This window comes from Nelumbo nucifera, chromosome 1, assembly GCF_055504915.1.
Source record: "Nelumbo nucifera cultivar China Antique chromosome 1, China Antique-T2T, whole genome shotgun sequence".
Lineage (NCBI taxonomy): Eukaryota > Viridiplantae > Streptophyta > Magnoliopsida > Proteales > Nelumbonaceae > Nelumbo > Nelumbo nucifera.
The window spans coordinates 48275922-48296048 of record NC_142649.1 but is presented as its reverse complement, the minus strand read 5'-3'; the positions used below and the strand labels follow the sequence as shown (position 1 = coordinate 48296048).

General features: G+C 40.8%; 1 long non-coding RNA gene across 1 annotated transcript; it reads right to left on the bottom strand.

The window, feature by feature from the left end:
* Positions 1–15596: 15596 nt before the first annotated feature.
* Positions 15597–19895, bottom strand: LOC148803221 (uncharacterized). The gene is made up of 2 exons (XR_016085828.1): positions 19553–19895; positions 15597–16358 (listed from the first exon to the last, which is right to left on the bottom strand). It is a non-coding gene; the product is annotated as an uncharacterized LOC148803221 (long non-coding RNA).
* Positions 19896–20127: the final 232 nt, after the last annotated feature.

Genomic DNA, 20127 nt, shown 5'->3' with positions numbered 1-20127 from the left:
ATACTGCACTAGGTGTCGGATTGGGCTGTCTTTGATATGCCAATCAGTGAGATCCTTAGCGGGGGTCAATACCTGGGTATGTTGGGACAGTCCGAGAATTCATCTAAGTGGGTGATCATAGTGACAGGATCAGCCCCTTTGTCGGACAAAGGTAATGACTGGGGATGCACTCTCTTTGATGGAAACCAAACTACCGGCAGTTGATTTCAATCGTTGAAATTTTGTTTTGCAAAATATATTTATATACTAATATACATATATGTATTACGGTTTCTAAACATTTGCAAAATGTTTAGTTCCTGGGGTCCATGTGAGCAGAGAGTGCAACACTGTTCCTTGTAGCCGAGGGAGAGGCCCTCTCTTGTCGGGCAGTGTTTGATCATTATGGGCTGAGAGGATAAGTGTAAGACAATTGAGGGTAATACCTGATGGGCTAATCTTGCATTTGCCCACAGTCTCTGGGTGTTACAAGGTGGCTTGGCCCAAGGACCACTTAGGGTAAGTGTTTGGCCCATTAGGAGCCCATGTGATGGGCTTCAGGGGGTGCACTGTCCATAACAGTGTATTCGGCCAGGCCTTGTAATAGAGGCTAGGCTAAACCAATGTGGCTGATGTATTGATCAATGTTTGGGTCCCACGCCATACAAGGAAGCCCAACTGGGTAGCAGTTTGGAAGGCTAAGTGAGCACATACCCTTATTGGGCCTAAAGCCCATTTCGAACTGGGTTGATTTGATTAGTTAAATGAGGGGCAAAATATGAGATTGGATTAGCAGATTTAGAAACCTCCTAATAGGATTAGGAGAGGGCTGATCGAATCTGCAGATAAGATAAGGGTTTACCCGTATCACTTAAAGGGAATTCTGATCCAAATATGATTTGGATCAGCAACTCCTAATAGGATTAGGAGCTGATCCTTTTACGTTTTTAAAAGGAGGAAGGGGTGGTAGCCTTTAGAGAGACAATATTCACATTCTCTTCAGAGCTGAAATCACAGAAGAGAGAATCCAACACATCTGCGAAAATTCTCTCTTGCCGCCTCCTACCTACCGCCACCATATCTGCCAGTTCGATCTCCTAGTTTCAGTGGGAGTGATCAAGATCAGATCTTGATATCAGTCCTTTGATTGGAAGCTATGCTCATGTGCCATCCCACTGATTCTTGCGAAGGATCTGGTTCTTTGGAAGAACACTGCTGACTCTGCTCCATCCTGCGCTGTGCCATCTTTAGTGGGAGTAGTTTTTGGTTCCTTCCTTGGGCGTGAACTCCTCCATTGGGGGATAATATTTCTCCGTATCAAGTATATCCCTCTCCTACTGTTTCTGTTCAGATTTGGTTCAGTTCTTGGTTCGAGATTGATCTTTGAAAAATACGATTTTTCTAAAATAGGGAATACAATTCCCAGTGGGAATGGGAGAAATTTTTGAAATTCGCCCACTCTATTCCACAAGATTCAGGCGTTCATACGATGGATCTCTCATCCATTCAGTGGTATTAGAGCCACGTTCAAGTCTTGAACCGAATTGGATCAAATCTGAACCTGCGCAAATGGGTAGAAGGCGTTCTACCCGATTTGCGCAGATTTAGGGATTTTCTGGAAAATTTGTTTCCAGCTGATGGGTGATTGATCTGAAATTAAATTTTATAAATCTGATTATTATTTAGAATTATTCTTTATAATTTTCTTGATTTATGGGCTGTTTGTACACATGGAGATCGAAATTCCTGTGATTTTGCAGTTTTTGATTATTTTATTACATTTGGTCTGTAAAATAATTTTTTTTAGACTGAATGTATAGGCATTCAATCTGATGTAATATTAATAGAAATTAGGTATTCTATTTATTTTATTTTGGATCGAAGATGGAGGCGCAAGAAAGGAGATTTCGCAGATGGGCGAATCGCTATCTACGATTTACAGTTTATGAAACTGCAAACGGGTAGAACGCCTTTTGCCCATTTGCGCAGGTTCAAATCTGAAATAAATTGGTTCAAGATTTGAACCTGGCACTGATACCACTGAAGGGATGGGATATCCATCATATGGATGCCCAAATCTTGCGGAATGGACTGGGCAAATTTCAAAACTTTTTCCCATCTCTGCTGGGAATCGAATTCCCTATTTTAGAAAAACATATTTTTCAAGGATCAATCTTGAACGAAGAACCAAACCAGATCTGAACCAAAAGGAGTAGGAGAGGGATATACCTGATACAGAGAAGTAGTATCTCCCAATGGAGGTGTTCACACCCAAGAAAGGAACCAAGAACTGCTCCCAATGAAGATGGCACAGTGCAGGATGGAGCAGAGTCAACAGTGTTCTTCCCAAGAACTAGATCCTTCGCAAGAATCAGCAGTATGGCACGTGAGTACAGCTCCAATCAATCTTTTCGCCAAAAAACTGGTATCGGATCAAATCTTGATTACTCCTGTAGAGAATAGGAGATCGAACTGCTGGTGGCGGCGGCTGTAGGAAGGAGGCAGCAAGAGAGTATTCGCAGGGTGCATAATTCTCTCTTCTTTCTTTGTACTATGTACTGTCTTCTATATCCTTGTTGTGATTTTTAAACTCAACTACTGCAAACCATTAAATCAGCACAACCAACTCATACACGACCCATCCGTCAGTTAATCCAATTTTTGCTACTGCAAACCAGGTAGTAAATCAGGGAAAACCTCTTCTCTTCTCTCTCTTTTTTTTTATTTTCTTTTTCTCTCTTCTGAAGAAGTGAGTGCATTTTATGCTCCATCTCACTTTTGGATTACTTGGTCAGTAGGTGCATTTTATGCTCCATCCTACTATTTGAATTGCTAGCTAGTAGGTGCATTTTATGCTCCGTCCTACTATCAGATGACTTGGCTGGTAGGTGCATTTTATGCTCCATCCTACCAATTGTAATAATGGTAAAGTAATTGCCTTGTTTACTTAAACCTGAATTTAGGACTAGCTTAATTGGAATTGGCTTTAGATAAGTCATGTACTCCTTGATCGTAACTCATTACTAGGTTCACAAGAATTTTCCTAAAATATTGTTTTAATTGATTTCAAAAGAGTTCAGGTCTCTCTCTCTTTTTTTTTTAGAAAACAAATGCAGAAAGACACGACCTAAAGCAAATTATAAAACACAACCTAAGTCTCCCTTAACCCCCGCCCCCCACACTTAAAACTTACATTATCCCCAATGTAAGGTTAAATGCAAAGAAAGGGGCAGAAAAAAAAAACTAAACTAGGAATTTAGAAACAAAAAAAAAACAAAAACAAACTTCCCTATTTTTAATAATCCCAAGTTGGATCCTCTATGTTAGACAGTTTTGTATGCCCTTAGCTTCAATCAGAATGATGTACTTTATGAGTGTATTGTAAATGAATAAAGATACATATTTGATTCATGTTCCCTTGGTATGTTTCTGTGTAATACCCTTAAACTGGACACTTAATGAGACTCGTGTTAGTTTAGAATGTTCACAGCCAGTGGGTCGGTGTGGGGAGACCTATCCTGACAAGGCTGACACTGTAGTGCCACCAAGTCGGTTGGGGTGGCTTGTCTCAGCTGCCAGGGTGAGACCCTAGGCACATACAGTGTAGGATTAATTGCATCTTTGAACTGGACCAGATTTCCAGTATTGCCCTGGACCTTGGAGATTGATGGGCAAAACTGGAAAGTTACACCCGACCCCTAGACTCGATTATGATACTACACTAGGTGTCGGATTGGGCTGTCTTTGATGTACCAATCAGTGAGATCCTTAGCGGGGGTCAAAACCTGGGTATGTTGCGACAGTCTGAGAATTCATCTGAGTGGGTGATCATAGTGACAGGATCAGCCCCTTTGTCAGACAAAGGTAATGATCGGGGATGCACTCTCACTGATGGAAACCAAGACTACCGGCAGCCGATTTCAACCGTTGAGATTTGTTTTGCAAAATATATTTTATATAAGATATAAAAGTATATATGTATGGTTTCTAAATTGTTTGCAAGAAGGTTTTAATTCCCGGGATCCATATAAGTGGAGAGTGCAACACTGTTCCTTGCAGCCGAGGGAGAGGTCCTCTCTTGTCGGGCAGTGTATGATCATTATGGGCTGAGAGGTTAAGTGTAAGACCATTGAGGATAACACCTGATGGGCTAATCTTGCATCTGCCCACAGTCCCTGGGTGTTACAAGGTGGCTTGGCCCAGGGACCACTTAGTGTAAGTGTTGGGCCCATAGAGCTCATTTGATGGGTTTCAGGGGGTACACTATCTTCAGCAGTGCATTCGGCTAGGCCTTGTAACAAAGGCTGGGCTGAACCCATGTGGCTGATGTGTAGATCAATGCTTGGGTCCCACGCCATACAAGGAAGCCCAACTGGGCAGCAATTTGGAAGGTTTTTGAGTACATAACCTTAATGGGCCTTAAGCCCATTTCGAACTGGGCTGATTTGATCAGTCATTTAACGGGGGAGAATTCTGAAGTGGGTCAGCTAAAAGGATTGGGCTTAGACCCTATACACTCAGAGAGTCCAAGATCTAAATAAGATTTAGATCTGGAAACCTCCTAATTAGATTAGGAGACAGCTGATCTGATTTGCAGATAAGATAAGGATTATCCCTTATCACTAAGGGACTTCTAACCCAAATATGATTTGGATTAGCAGCTCCTAATCTGATTAGGAGCTGATCCCTTTTGAGATTATAAAAGGGGAAGGGGGCGGCAGCCTACTACACAACAACATCCATAGCATTCTTCTCTTTGAAGAAAGAGAGATTGAGAGATTTCCTGCATATTGCGAATTCTCTCCTGCCGCCACCTTCCTGCTTTTGCCATTCCTTCAGTTCGATCTCCAGTTCTTGGGAGCAATCAAGATTGGATCTTGATTTCAATCTTTTGTGAAAAGATTGGTTGGAGCTGTACTCAAGTCGTCCAGTTGATCCTTACGAAGGATCAAGTTCTTTTGAAGAACGTTGTTGATTCTGCTCCACCCTGCACTGCGCCATCTTCAGTGGGAGCAGATTTTGGATCCTTCCTTGGGCGTGAACACCTCCATTGGGAGATAGTATTTCTCCGTATCAGGTATAATCCTCTCCCACTCCTTTTGGTTCAGATCTGGTTCAGTTTATGGTTCAAGATTGATCCTTGAAAATATGATTTTTTAAATGGGGAATACGATTCCCAGTTGAAGGGAGAGATAAAATTTTTGAAATTCGCCCCTTATTCCGCAATCTTTGGGAGTCCATAGGATGGATCTCTCATCCCCTTCAGTGGTATCAGAGCCATGGTTCAAATCTTGAACCAGTTTGTTTCAGATCTGAACTTGCGCAAATGGGCAGAAGGTGTTCTACCCGATTTGCGCAGATATGGGTTTTGGGAAATTTTGTTCCCAAAATTAATGGGCGAATAATCTGAAATTAATTTTATATAAATCTGATTATTATTTAAAATTGTTCTTTATGATTTTCTTGATTTATGGGCTGTCCGTACAAGAGGAGATCGAAATCTTGGTTTGCGCAGCGAACCTGCAACATTTGCAGTTTCTTGATTTATTTATAACATTTGGTCTGTAAATAATTTTTTTTTTAATTTTAGACTCAATGTATAGGCATTCGATCTGATGTAATAATTAATAGAAATAGGATTTCTATTTTATTTTATTTTGGATCGAAGATGGCGAAGCAGAAAGGGAGAAATCACAGAGAAGAAGATTTTGCAGATGGGAGAATCGCTATCTGCGATTTGCAGTTTGTGAAACTGCATTCTGTGATCTAACCTCTGTTTTGCAGGATGGATTGTACGAACAGCCCTGCTTGACTGATTGTTGTTTTTCTTTTATCAGTAATTAATTTCATATTATTTTCTTGAATTAAAGATTTAATTAGAAATCAAACCCTAGACCCATTCGAACCAAGATTGGTTCAAACTGTTTGGACCAAATCTAGGGATTAATCAAGGCTGAAAGTCAGCCCTAATTTTCCCACTAATGGGCCTAAGGATTGATATTTAATTGAATGGTTAATTCGGCCCAACCTGTAAAGGCCCAGTTTTAAACAGTTAAAACTGCTAAAAGCCAACTTAACCCTTAAAGCTATATGGGTTGAACCGTTCGGCCCATATACCTAGATAATGTTAATGGTTAATATTATGGATTTAAAATGGGCTTCAAATGGGCTTTACAGATAATTAATTGATTGGATCAATTTATCCCTGCATGTGATGTATGGATGTGTGATGTGCTACGTACATGGGCCATAAGTACTTGGCCCATGCTCAATCGACAGTGGCTCTTTCGCACACCATGGCTGAATGCACATCATTGCCATGGTGTCCCTTTTGGTCATTGGATGACCTCCCTCAGTGGTGGGCCCCACACCTCATCATGAGGTCTCGTGCGGAACCCTAGCCAATTTAGGCCCACCAAAATCTGGCTTTATGAAAGTCAGTGGGAGCCACTTTGGTTTGACCTAAAGATAAAACTAGGGCGTAATTATCAGTTCCCTCCAGATAATATGAGTGCATGTGATAGGGAGATTCATATGATGAACTCTCTAAAGGCCTTCCATCATTAGCACAAGGATGGGTCCTTCAGTAATGAGGAAACGCACCAGAAAATGGGCTATCCATTTGCTGTTGGGCTTGTCTAAGTGTTTCATAAGATGATAGGGGCGTCATAGACCGATGTGGGAGGGGCTTCACTAGAAAATGGGAACTCTCTCACGGTACCTTGGCGTTCACGAACATGATGGGTAAGCACTCACTGGATAGAAAGGTTTACCTGAAAACGGCTCTGAACCTTGTCTGACAGAGGCCAAAGGGAAAACTCATATGATGAGTGGATATGATCCTTCACAGAAAGGTGGTGGGGTTATGCAGCTGAAACAGTTGGCCTCATGCACCCTATCTGATTTCCCACATTTCCAGAGACAACCCGTAGTCTCCGTCACTGAGAAAGGAGGGAAATCTCAGAGACGAATAAATGGAAATGGATCGTAGATTAAAATCCATATCTATGAAATGAACATGAATCAAATTAGGTCGTGGACTGATGTTTGCTCTTTTATTAGAAAATGGCAAACGGATCATTTGCAAAGCTACTTGATGACAACAAGTTGAAAGGCCCAAACTATGTTGACTGGTACAGGAACCTTATGTTGGTCTTAACCTCTGAGAAATTGGACAAGGTAGCCAAGAATCCTGCCCCGGATCGTCCGGGAGATAGGGCTTCTGAGGCCCGAAGAAGAGAATACCAAGAATGGGAGGAGAAAAACTCCCTTGCCTGCTGCTATATCATTGCCTCCTTGGACAATCCAATTCAGAGGCAGTTCGATCAGATCGAACTTGCTAAAGACGTATTGGACAGTCTTAGGACAATGTATGAAGAGCAGAATCGTTCTACTCGACAAAAGGTCTTGAAACAGTTCATGACCACACAAAAGTCCAAGGGCCAACAAGTTCACGACCATTGTCTTCGGATGATGGGATACATCAATGAACTGGAGGCTCTTGGATCCGGGCTGGACCTTGCAACCCAGATAGATGCTATCCTTAACTCTTTGCCTCCTTCCTTTAATCCGTTCATCATGAACTATAACATGAACAAGCTGAATGTCAGCTTACAAGATCTCAGCAATATGTTGCAAAGAGCTGAAGAACTGATTAAAAAGGATGAGCCTGTAGCCATGCTTGTTGAAGCTGGCAAGTCAGGCAAGAGAAAGAGGAAGGCAAAGAAACCTCAGAAGAAAGCCACTAAAAGCAAGAAGCAGAAGAAAGACAAAGCATCGGATGCCTGTCACTTCTGCAAGAAAACCGGCCACTGGAAAAGGAATTGTCCTGCCTACCTGGAATCCAAGAAAGGTAACTTCAAAACTTGTGTTATAGAAACCAATTTATTGGTAGCTTCTGCGCCCTGGTGTATTGACTCCGGGGCTTCAACTCATGCGTGTAACTCACTGCAGGGGTTCAAGGTAAGTAGAAGGCTGAGTGAAAGAGAAGTCACACTCTACTTGGGGACTTGTGCAACTGTTGCAGCCGCGGCCATAGGAACCGTGGAATTATATTTTAGAGAAGGAAAAATTGTACTAAAAGATTGTCTTTATGTACAAAATTTAAGAAGAAATTTGATTTCTGTCTCAAAACTGTGTGCAGATGGTTATTATGTCTTCTTTAGTAATACGATTACTATTAAAAGAAACGACAGATTCATCGCATATGGGGAACTGGAGAACGGTCTCTATGTTCTACATCCTTCTCTAGAAACTAACATAACCGAAACTACGTCGATTGAAAACCCCAAGAAGAGAGCCCGTGATACAGTTAATCCCACGTGTCTGTGGCATTACCAACTTGGCCACATCGGTGTTGACCGAATCACAAGGTTGGTAAAGGATGGTCCTTTGGATTTTCTAGCTGTAGAAGATCTTCCCACCTGTGAGCCTTGCCTACAAGGCAAGATGACGAAACGGTCATTTGACGGTAAGCCTGAAAGATGTACAGGCACACTTGACCTAATACATACTGATGTATGTGGTCCCCTGAGCGTTAGGACACGAAATCAACACGTGTATTTCATCACCTTCACAGATGATTTTTCACGATATGGTTACGTGTACCTAATGAGACACAAGTCTGAATCCTTTGAAAAGTTCAAAGAGTTTAGACAAGAGGTCGAGAAACAGTTAGGGAGAGAAATTAAAGCCCTTCGATCAGATCGAGGTGGCGAATATCTCTCTGATGAATTCAGGGACTACTTAAAGGACAATGGGATAGTATCACAATTAGCTCCTCCTGCTACACCACAACTTAACGGTGTTTCAGAGAGGAGGAATAGGACCTTATTAGATATGGTCTGGTCGCTTCTCATACACTCAGAGTTACCCACATCCTTTTGGGGTTACGCATTAGAGACTGCGATTTATGTGCTGAATCGGGTTCCAACCAAATTGGTTCCGAATACTCCATATGAACTTTGGACCGGAAAGAAACCAAGTGTCAGACACTTGAAGATTTGGGGTTGTCTAGCACACGTTAAAAGAAGGAGTGCAGACAAGTTGGAATCTAAGACCAGCCGTTGCCTATTTGTAGGCTACCCAAAAGGCTCTGTAGGTTACCTTTTCTATGACCCAAGTGAGCAGAAAGTGTTCTGCAGTCGAAATGCACAATTCTTGGAAACCGACTATATCCTGGACACCCATCGTCAGGAAGTTGTTCTTGATGAGGAGAGCTCAGGAGCAGTGGGAGATGTCCCATAAGTTCCAGGTAGTGACCAACTTAGAAGATCCACTCGGGCATCCAGGCCACCAGTCCGTTATGGTTATGACCAGGATAGTTACCTGGTGGAAACCTTGACTAGTGAGGAGGATCCCGTGACTTACGCGGAAGCTATGTTGGACATAGATTCCCAGAAATGGGTGGAGGCCATGAGAGCAGAGATGGACTCAATGGAGGCTAATGGAGTCTGGTGGCAAAAGGGTACACTCAGAAAGAAGGCATCAATTATGAGGAAACCTTTTCGCCTGTGGACATGCTTAAATCCATTAGGATCCTGCTAGCTGTAGCAGCATACCATGATTATGAGATTTGGCAGATGGATGTCAAAACTGCATTCCTGAATGGAGATCTTACTGAAGATATCTATATGCAGCAGCCGCAAGGCTTCATTGCTGCAAGTCAGGAAAACATGGTATGTAAACTTAACAGATCCATTTATGGGCTTAAGCAAGCTTCTAGAAGTTGGAACATCCGTTTTAACTCTGCTGTCAAATCGTTTGACTTCGAGCAGAATCCGGATGAACCCTGTGTCTACAGGAAGTACAGTGGGAATAAGGTTTCCTTCTTGGTTCTGTATGTGGATGACATTCTACTCATTGGGAATGATGTAGGAATGTTAAGTACGGTGAAAGTATGGCTTTCGCAGCAATTCTCCATGAAAGATCTTGGAGAAGCCTCCTATATACTGGGTCTTCGACTCTATAGAGATAGATCGAAGTGGATAATAGGATTATCCCAATCTGCTTACATTGACAAAATAGTCAAAAGATACAGCATGGAAAACTCCAAGAAAGGAAATGTTCCTTTCAGACACGGAGTCACTCTCTCCAAGAAGATGTCTCCCAAGACTTCTGAGGAGATTGATGGCATGAAAGACGTTCCCTATGCCTCTGCCGTAGGGAGCATCATGTATGCCATTCTGTGCACTCGTCCTGACATTGCTCAGGCAGTGAGTGTAGTAAGCAGATTTCAAGCCAACCCAGGGCAGGAGCATTGGACTGCTGTGAAAAACATACTTAAGTACCTTCGAAGGACAAAAGAGTTTTGTCTGGTGTTCGACGGTAGCTCACTACAGATCCAGGGGTTTACAGATGCCGATTTCCAGTCAGACCCAGATGATAGAAAGTCTACATCTGGATATGTTTTCACGATAGGATCGTGTGTTGTTTCCTGAATGTCAGCAAACAGGGGTCCTAAGTAGCAAATTAATAGTCCACAACCCAATCCGAAAGCATTGCCGTAAGTGAGGCTGCCTTATGAATGAAGGTGTTCATTCCTGAATTTGGAATTCAGCACATCACCCATTCCACTGTTGTATGACAACGCTGGACCTACGGGAGAATAGTGTAAAGAGGTAGCATCAGCGGAGAATGTGGTAGACCCATTGACTAAGCCACTATCATAGAAAGTGTTTGAGAAACACGTGGAAAGCATGGGACTCCGGCTAGTACCTGATTGGACCTAAGTGCAAGTGGGAGCTGTTAGACAGTTTTGTATGCCCTTAGCTTCAATCAGAATGATTTACTTTATGAGTTTATTGTAAATGAATAAAGATACATATTTGATTCATGTTCCCTTGGTATGTTTCTGTGTAATACCCTTAAACTGGACACTTAATGAGACTCGTGTTAGTTTAGAATGTTCACAGCCAGTGGGTCGGTCTGGGGAGATCTATCCTGACAAGGCTGACACTGTAGTGCCACCAAGTCGGTTGGGGTGGCTTGTCTCAGCTGCCAGGGTGAGACCCTAGGCACATACAGTGTAGGATTAATTGAATCTTTGAACTGGACCAGATTTCCAGTATTGCCCTGGACCTTGGAGATTGATGGGCAAAACTAGAAAGTTACACCCGACCCCTAGACTCGATTATGATACTACACTAGGTGTCGGATTGGGCTGTCTTTGATGTACCAATCAGTGAGATCCTTAGCGGGGGTCAAAACCTGGGTATGTTGGGACAGTCTGAGAATTCATCTGAGTGGGTGATCATAGTGACAGGATGAGCCCCTATGTCGGACAAAGGTAATGATCGGGGATGCACTCTCACTGATGGAAACCAAGACTGCCGGCAGCCGATTTCAACCATTGAGATTTGTTTGCAAAATATATTTTATATAAGATATAAAAGTATATATGTATGGTTTCTAAATTGTTTGCAAGAAGGTTTTAATTCCCAGGATCCATATAAGTGGAGAGTGCAACACTGTTCCTTGCAGCCGAGGGAGAGGTCCTCTCTTGTCGGGCAGTGTATGATCATTCGGGGCTGAGAGGTTAAGTGTAAGACCATTGAGGATAACACCTGATGGGCTAATCTTGCATCTGCCCACAGTCCCTGGGTGTTACAAGGTGGCTTGGCCCAGGGACCACTTAGTGTACGTGTTGGGCCCATAGAGCTCATTTGATGGGTTTCAGGGGGTACACTGTCTTCAGCAGTGCATTCGGCTAGGCCTTGTAACAAAGGCTGGGCTGAACCCATGTGGCTGATGTGTAGATCAATGCTTGGGTCCCACGCCATACAAGGAAGCCCAACTGGGCAGCAATTTGGAAGGTTTTTGAGTGCATAACCTTAATGGGCCTTAAGCCCATTTCGAACTGGGCTGATTTGATCAGTCATTTAACGGGGGAGAATTCTGAAGTGGGTCAGCTAAAAGGATTGGGCTTAGACCCTATACACTCAGAGAGTCCAAGATCTAAATAAGATTTAGATCTGGAAACCTCCTAATTAGATTAGGAGACAGCTGATCTGATTTGCAGATAAGATAAGGATTATCCCTTATCACTAAGGGACTTCTAACCCAAATATGATTTGGATTAGCAGCTCCTAATCTGATTAGGAGCTTATCCCTTTTGAGATTATAAAAGGGGAAGGGGGCGACAGCCTACTACACAACAACATCCATAGCATTCTTCTCTTTGAAGAAAGAGAGATTGAGAGATTTCCTGCATACTGTGAATTCTCTCCTGCCGCCACCTTCCTGCTTTTGCCATTCCTTTAGTTCGATCTCCAGTTCTTGGGAGCAATCAAGATTGGATCTTGATTTCAATCTTTTGTGAACTGATTGGTTGGAGTTGTACTCAAGTCGTCCAGTTGATCCTTACGAAGGATCAAGTTCTTTTGAAGAACGTTGCTGATTCTGCTCCACCCTGCACTGTGCCATCTTCAGTGGGAGCAGATTTTGGATCCTTCCTTGGGCGTGAACACCTCCATTGGGAGATAGTATTTCTCCGTATCAGGTATAATCCTCTCCCACTCCTTTTGGTTCAGATCTGGTTCAGTTTATGATTCAAGATTGATCCTTGAAAATATGATTTTTTAAATGGGGAATACGATTCCCAGTTGAAGGGAGAGATAAAATTTTTGAAATTCGCCCCTTATTCTGCAATCTTTGGGAGTCCATAGGATGGATCTCTCATCCCCTTCACTCTAATGGTTGTAGCTTTCGGTGTGCTCCCCTTCCATCCATCATGGGCGGGTTCAAATTTGGAATAGGGGCCTTCGTATACAATTGTGCACTCGATTCTAGCTCCTCATTCATATCTTTTTCAAACATTTCTAGAACAGTTGGATCAATAGTGTCAACCGAATAGATCAAATGGTTTTCATTTGAGTATTCCATAGCTTCAAAAATATTAAATTTAACAGTCTCCCCATCAAACTCGACGGAGAGGGTACCCTCATCCACATCTATTTTGGTCTTGGCCGTTTTCATGAATGGCCTGCCTAATAGAAGTGGGGCTGAACTTGTGATTGTTTCCTCCTCCATCTTCAGAATGTAAAAATCAGCTGGAAAAATTAAATCGTTAACCTGCACCAATACATTCTCAACAATCCCTTCTAGGTAGACATTAGAACGATCAGCTAATTGGATAACAATTTTAGTTTCCTTTAAAGGACCTAATCTCAAAGCATAGTAAGTATGGAATGACATTGATAGATGCACCTAAGTCTAGCATGGCATGCTTGATTCGCTTATTGCCAATCACACAGGGTAGGGTGAACATACCTGGATCAGCATGTTTTTCTGGTAAGGTCCTTTTGATCACGGCTGAAACGTTCTCTCCAACTCCTACCTTAATGGGGTTCTCGTTTGAGTTGACTACCATTTCTCGTTTGAGTTGGAGAGAACGTTCTCTCCAACTCCTTCCTTGGTGAGGTAGGTTTTGGCTGCAATTCCTTCCCGCTTCTCAGCAACACTGCACTTACATTCTCCTTGGGGTTGACTACCGTTTGTGATGGTAGTTTCTCGGAGCTCTGCGCCTCCAACTTGCTAATGGAAGTGGAAAGTTGGCTGATTTGGTTCCCCAAATTCTGAATGATGGCTCTTGTTTCCTGCTGAAATTGCTGAGTGTTAGTAGCAAGAGCCTTAACGATTTCCTCCAGTGACATACCTAAACTTGGGGGTTGACTTTGCACTGTGATAGGTACTGAATATTGGGGCTGTCGATTGAAAAATTGGGGCTGATATTTCTGCTGTCCTCCTTGGTTCCCGTAGATTAGATTTGGATGATCTCTCTACCCCGGATTGTAATAATTGGAGTAGGGATCATACTTTCATTGGGGCTGGCCCGAGAATCCTCCTACGGCATTCACTTGCTGCATCGATCCATCCTGTAATGATGGACACATGTCCGTAGGATGACCAGGGATCAAACAGATACCACACACCTTGGCAGTTTGTAATTGTCCTACAGCGAGTTGCCTAACCAAGGCAGTTAAGTCAGAAATCTGATTTTCTAAATTTACATGGCTTACCTCATCAATCCGTCTAATGGTACCATTTGTCCTTGCACTGAACTGCTGTGAATTTTCGGCCATGTTGGAAATTAATTCCCTGGCTGCTTTGGGTGTCTTGTTCACTAAGGCCCCTCCATTGGCTGCATCTACCATACTTCTATCCATGGGCTGAAGCCCTTCATAGAAGTATTGGATCAAAAGTTGTTCGGGTATTTGGTGGTGTGGACAGCTAGCAACAAGTTGTTTAAACCTTTCCCAATATTCATATAGCGTCTCACCACCTGCCAAACTCCACATATTTCTTTTCTTATATTTGCAGCCCGGGATGCAGGAAAATATTTATCTAAAAATATCCTATTCATCTCATCCCATGTGTGTATTGAACCAGGAGGAAGAATATACAACCAATCCTTCGCTTTATCACATAAAGTAAATGGAATGCCTATGAGTTTTACCAGGTCCTCGGTCATACCGTAGGGTTTCATGCTTGAACAGACGACATGGAATTCCTTTAGATGTTTATGAGGGTCCTCACCTGGAAAACCATGAAATAGAGGCAATAATTGTATCAAACCAGATTTCAATTCAAAAGCTACCTCAAGAGTGGGATATGTTATGCATAAGGGCTGTTGGTTCATAATCGGTGCAGCCAACTCCCTCAATGTCCTCTCTCTGTCAGCCATTCTTTCTCTTTCGAAAATGGGTAGATCACAAGCTGGTAGTTCAAAATCTGAATTCACCCTTTTAGTTGAACGATCCTTCCTTTGTTTCGCCTCCTTCCTTAAACGACGGGTAGTATTCTCAATTTCGGGGTTGTACTCGAGTTCACCTCATTGAGAAGCACGAGTCATAAAACAAAAGAAGTTAACAAGAGGAAGGTAATAAATAAGAAATTAAAGTTGCTCCCCGGCAATGGCACCAAAATTTTGACGGTTTTGTTGAAGCCTTCAAAATTAATACTAGTCCCACAATAAAATATTTGCAATAAAAAGTGGTACTAGGTCAAATCCCATAGGGAGCAAATCAATAATCTCTTAGCCGAATGGATAATGTAATTGAGTGGGAGAATTAAATACTGAAATTAAAAGAAAAGGAAATAAATAGCAACTTAAACAAACAAGAGAAATCAGTCTTACCAAATTCTGGTTCAGGGGCTCGGTTTAGCCAATTGGCCATCGATCATAGGTATCCCTGGTAATCTTGCAATTCAAGCATTTAACCCTAGATAGGATAGCCATAATAAACCTTATGTTTTCCTAATTCAGCTGATCAAACCCAGCATTCGATCAATACTTATCACTACTCAACTAGGTACGGTAGCGTTCCATATTAACTAGTGATAGCATTAAGATTTGTGAAAACAGTTAAACCAAAACAACAATAATTGAGATAGCTGCAATTATTGAATCTTGTTCCATCGATTCCTTTTAGGTTAAACCATGTCAAAACATTGGTCAAAGGCTGTCACGAACAATTGACCCAAAAACATATTAACCTAATTGCTACTTGTTCCACTATTCGTGATAATTACGGATCACCGAAATCATAGATAGCAGTAGGAAAATCAACATTAATTTAATTTGTCAAACTAATTAACACTAACATCCAATAAAAATATGCACAAGAATCAATGAATACTTGAATTAGAAAGCAAGAAAATAAATTAACTACAGAACCTCACAATGACACAATCGAACCTCCCCCCTTGAACCAGAAAAAGAAGCTTAGCTGCTCATGATCTGCACAATCTCCATGCTCTGCTTTTCCATGACCGAACTGCTTTCTTGAGTTTCTTGATTTTCTTGGTGATCTCTTGGATCTTGGAGTGAGTAATGCTAGAGCTGGTCCACCCCCCTCTTTATATAGCCAAAGGAGAGGGATGTTTTCCAATTCCTTCTAGGAGATCACCTTATCTTTAGGGAGTCCTGATTTTCTTTGAACTAATGCTATCCTATCTCTTATCTAATCCCGAACCTTCTTATCCTTATAGGATTACATTCAAAATTTAGATCTAACAAGACTCTCTCCCTCCTTGGAGGTTACATTCGAATTAGGACTCTAGACTCTTGCATCCGAGTTGGGCTTCTCTGCTGACTTGGGCTGCTTCTACGTTCTTTTGCGAGTTGGGCTTTAGCTGTGAAATGGGCCTGGCTACGAACTTGCTCCGACTTCGGACCCGGTTTCGTACTCGATGCGGACTGAATCTGCCAAAACCCAAAACATGAAAGTTGTGGGCCTTCCTTTCATCTTTCTAATGCTTACTGAATTGTCCAATTCGGAGTCCATAATTGAGAATTATGCCCAGATTACTGACTGTCGCCGAAACTATGCAAAATCACCCGATTTGCCCTGTTTTCTTCTAATTACCTTCCTGCTTGCCTTGAATCAAAATACAAGAGTAATGAGTCCATTTAAGTGTCAAATTAATGTAAAAGAATGAATATTATGGGGTAAAAATAGGGTTCTTTTTAGTCTCATCAAAGAGATTTAAATAATTCACTAAATCATCACTTTTATAAATGGTTATTTGTGGCCTATCAACAATCTAACAACTAAAAGGTAGGGTTCATATGCAACATTTTTTTTTTGTGATCTAGAAGAAATTTTATTTTCCAATTGTGAATCAAATGAGTAACAAAGGACAATTTACTTTTAGGAGAATAATTAGGAAGGATAAAATAAATGAAAAAACTAAACACTCTCAATCCCTAAGTAATCAAAGTTTTAGAAAGTCAAACGGAGACAAAAAGTCTTGCCTTTTGTGTAGGAGATAAAATAGGATACTAAATAGAATATTTAAATAGCAAGTAATTACTGATTAATAGCCTATTCAATCAAATAATTTAGAAGGAAATTTAATAGCCTTAAAGTTTATTCAGAATAGACAAAAAATTTAGAAGGAAAGATAATCACTTTTAGATAGTGTATGCCCTTAGCTCCAATTAGATTGATGTACCTTTTGTCATTTATTGTAAATGAATAAAGTACATAATTGATTCATGATATATTGGTATGCTTCTGTGTAATACCCTTAAATAGGACACTTATGAGACTCGTGTTAGTTTAGAATCTTCATAGCCGTTGGATAGATCTGGGGAGATTTATCCTACCAAGGCTGACACTGATGTGCCACCAAGTGGGTTAGGGTGGCTTGTCTCAGCTGCCAGGGTGAGACCTGAGGTACATGTAGTGTGTGCTTTCTTGAATCCCTAAACTGGACCAAATTCCAATATTGCCCCGGACCTTGGAGATAAATGGGTAAAATTGGAATGTTACACCTAGCCCCTAGTCTCGATTATGGTATTGCACTTCGTGTCGGATTGGACTATCTTTGATATGCCAATCAGTGAGATCCTTAGAGGGGTCAAAACCTGGGTATGTTGGGACGGCGTGAGAATTCACCTAAGTGGGTGATTATAGTGATAGGATCAGCCCCTTTGTTGGACAAAGTGAATGATCAGGGAATGCACTCTCTCTAATGGAAACCTAAGCTGTTGGTAGTTGATTTCAAACTTGTTGAATTTTTTTTTGCAAAATATATTTATATTTAAATATACTTATAAATTATAGTTTCATAAAATGTTTGCAAAAGGTTTTAATTCTCGGGATCCATGTGAGTAGAGAGTGCATCATTGTACCTTGTAGCCAAGGGAGAGGTCCTCTCTTGTCGGGCAATGTTTGATCATTATGGATTGAGAGGTTAATTATAAGACCACTGTGGGTAATACCTGATGGGCTAATCTTGCATCTGCCCACAATATTTAGGCCTTCTTAAGGTGGCTGGATCCAAGGATCATTTAGTGTAAATGTTGGGCCCATTAAGAGCCCATACTGATGGACTCAGGGGTTCATTGTGTTCTGTAGTGAATTCGGCCAGGCCTTGTAACAGAGGCTGGGATGAACCCATGTCGCTGATGTGTAGATCAATGCTAGGGTACCACGCCATACAAAGAGAGCCAAGCTAGCTAGCATTTAAAGGGAAACTGAGCTATGTGAATAAATGTGCATAAAGCCTATTTTGAACTAGGCTTAAGTGAGTTAATTAAAATGGGGGTGAATTCTGATTTATAATCTACTCAGGATTAGGTAAAGGATAAGATAAGTCATATCCATTTAAGAGTCCAGATCCAAATATCGGATTTGGATCAATAAACTCTTTCCTAATTGGATTAGGAAGCTGATCCAAAGAAGGCTATAAATATGGGGAGAATTTACTAGTTTATTCACTCAACAATCTACAGAATTTTTCCCCAGTTCTTGCCGCCCCTACCCAGTTCGATCTCCACTCTTGGACCTGATCAAGAATAATTCTTGATATTGTTTCTTGCTAGAAGAAACAATCTAAAGTCGTACTCACCAGCCCCTTGTGTGATTCTTGCTGAAGAACCACTTTGTTGATCTTGCCTCATCATACGCTATGTCATCTTTAGTGGAGGTGGGTTTTGGTCACCTTTTTGGGTGTGAACACCTACGTTGGGAGTTCCGTATTAGGTACATCCCTACTTGCTTCCTTCTGGTTTTCAGATTTGATCTGGTTTGTTTCAAGAATAAACCTTGAAAATGTAGTTTTCTAAATTAGGGAATAGGATTTCTGGATAGGAGAAAGAAAGTTTTGAAATTTCGCCCAACCACCCTACATGGTTCGGCCATCCATATGATGGATCTCCCGTCCCTTTCAATCACATGCCACTTTATTTGAGATAGTGGTTTCCCTAAAATAGAACGAAATTAAAACAACCACTAATTCATTCTAATAAACAACTATTTAATGACTTACCAAAATCCTATTCTCAATCACTAAAAAAATAGGATTAATATGTAACAAATTTTTGTAGCTGAAAGAAAGTTATAATTTTGTGAGTCCAATAGATAACAACATAGTGGAAGAAGAAATAAATTCTCACAAAGTTTTGGCCAACTCAAATATTTTCTCATTTTTTTTCAATTACAAATTTATTGAATAATCTAAATATAATTAGCTATATTACTTTGGAAAATCAAAAAGAAAAAGAAAACCTTTAAGGCTTTTCTGTAGAAGACACCATAGGAGATTAAGCGACGACAAGTAGTTAGAGGCCCAATAATCCAAATCGTTCTTTTGAACGTAACCATTTTAGAGATTACTCAAGAACAATCCAAATTTAAATGAATAAAAGATCACACACTACTTTATCTTTGAAAGTAATTTTACTAAAATATAAATTAAACACAATAACCTCTAAAATTAATCTCATAAATACCTATTTAGTATCTTATCAAAAACCAAATCATAATCATTGAAAGATTATGATTGCTTCAAATGAATAGTTTTTGTAACTAAAGAAAAATACAAATTTAAAGGTATGCAATGCATACAACTCATCAAAGTATGAAACTTCGGTGCTATTATAATGCTTTGGCCTATTAAAATTAAAAGGATATTTAATATTTAAGCAATCATGCACCCAAAAAATTTCCAGATTCAAATCATGGAAATAGTATTCTAATGAGAATGGTTTGGCCAAAGTACATGAGCAACAACCCAATCACAAAGTAAAAATAAAGAATAAAAATTGGGAGTGGAACGATCACACCTGGTTTGGAAAGAAAATGATAGAAAATTCTTTTCTATAGATCCAGTTGCTCTATGTATCCTCTCCACCATGCCAAATGAGCTTGGAAGTTTGCTCTGATACCATTGAAGGTTGTGATGAAACAATGTGAAGATCCAGGAACTCTTGCCATGTTTGGACACGGGGCCAAAACTTCTTCAATAGCCCAAAGTGGAGGCTCTTTTCTACCACAACTAGAATTTCTAATAATCAAGAGAGATTAAGAGAGAGAGTTATGCTAAGAGGGAGAAATGTTCTCAGTAGTTCAAGTGCACTCCTCAATATTTTTGGGTTCTATTTATAGACCCTTTTTATGACTGTTAGATTTGTTCCAATGGATAGGAACTACCCACAAATCTCTCTAAACAGTTGGGATTAGCCTCCACTGAGATGAGACACTTGTCCTTGGTTGTTGAGACATTTTCTCAACCAACAACTACTCTAGCGGACCAAGTTTAAAAGAGATAAATAAAAACAAATTTTATTTTATAAGAAAATAATAAATAATAATAATAATAATAATTGAAAAGAGGTGTAGATTGTGTGTGCATGTTGGT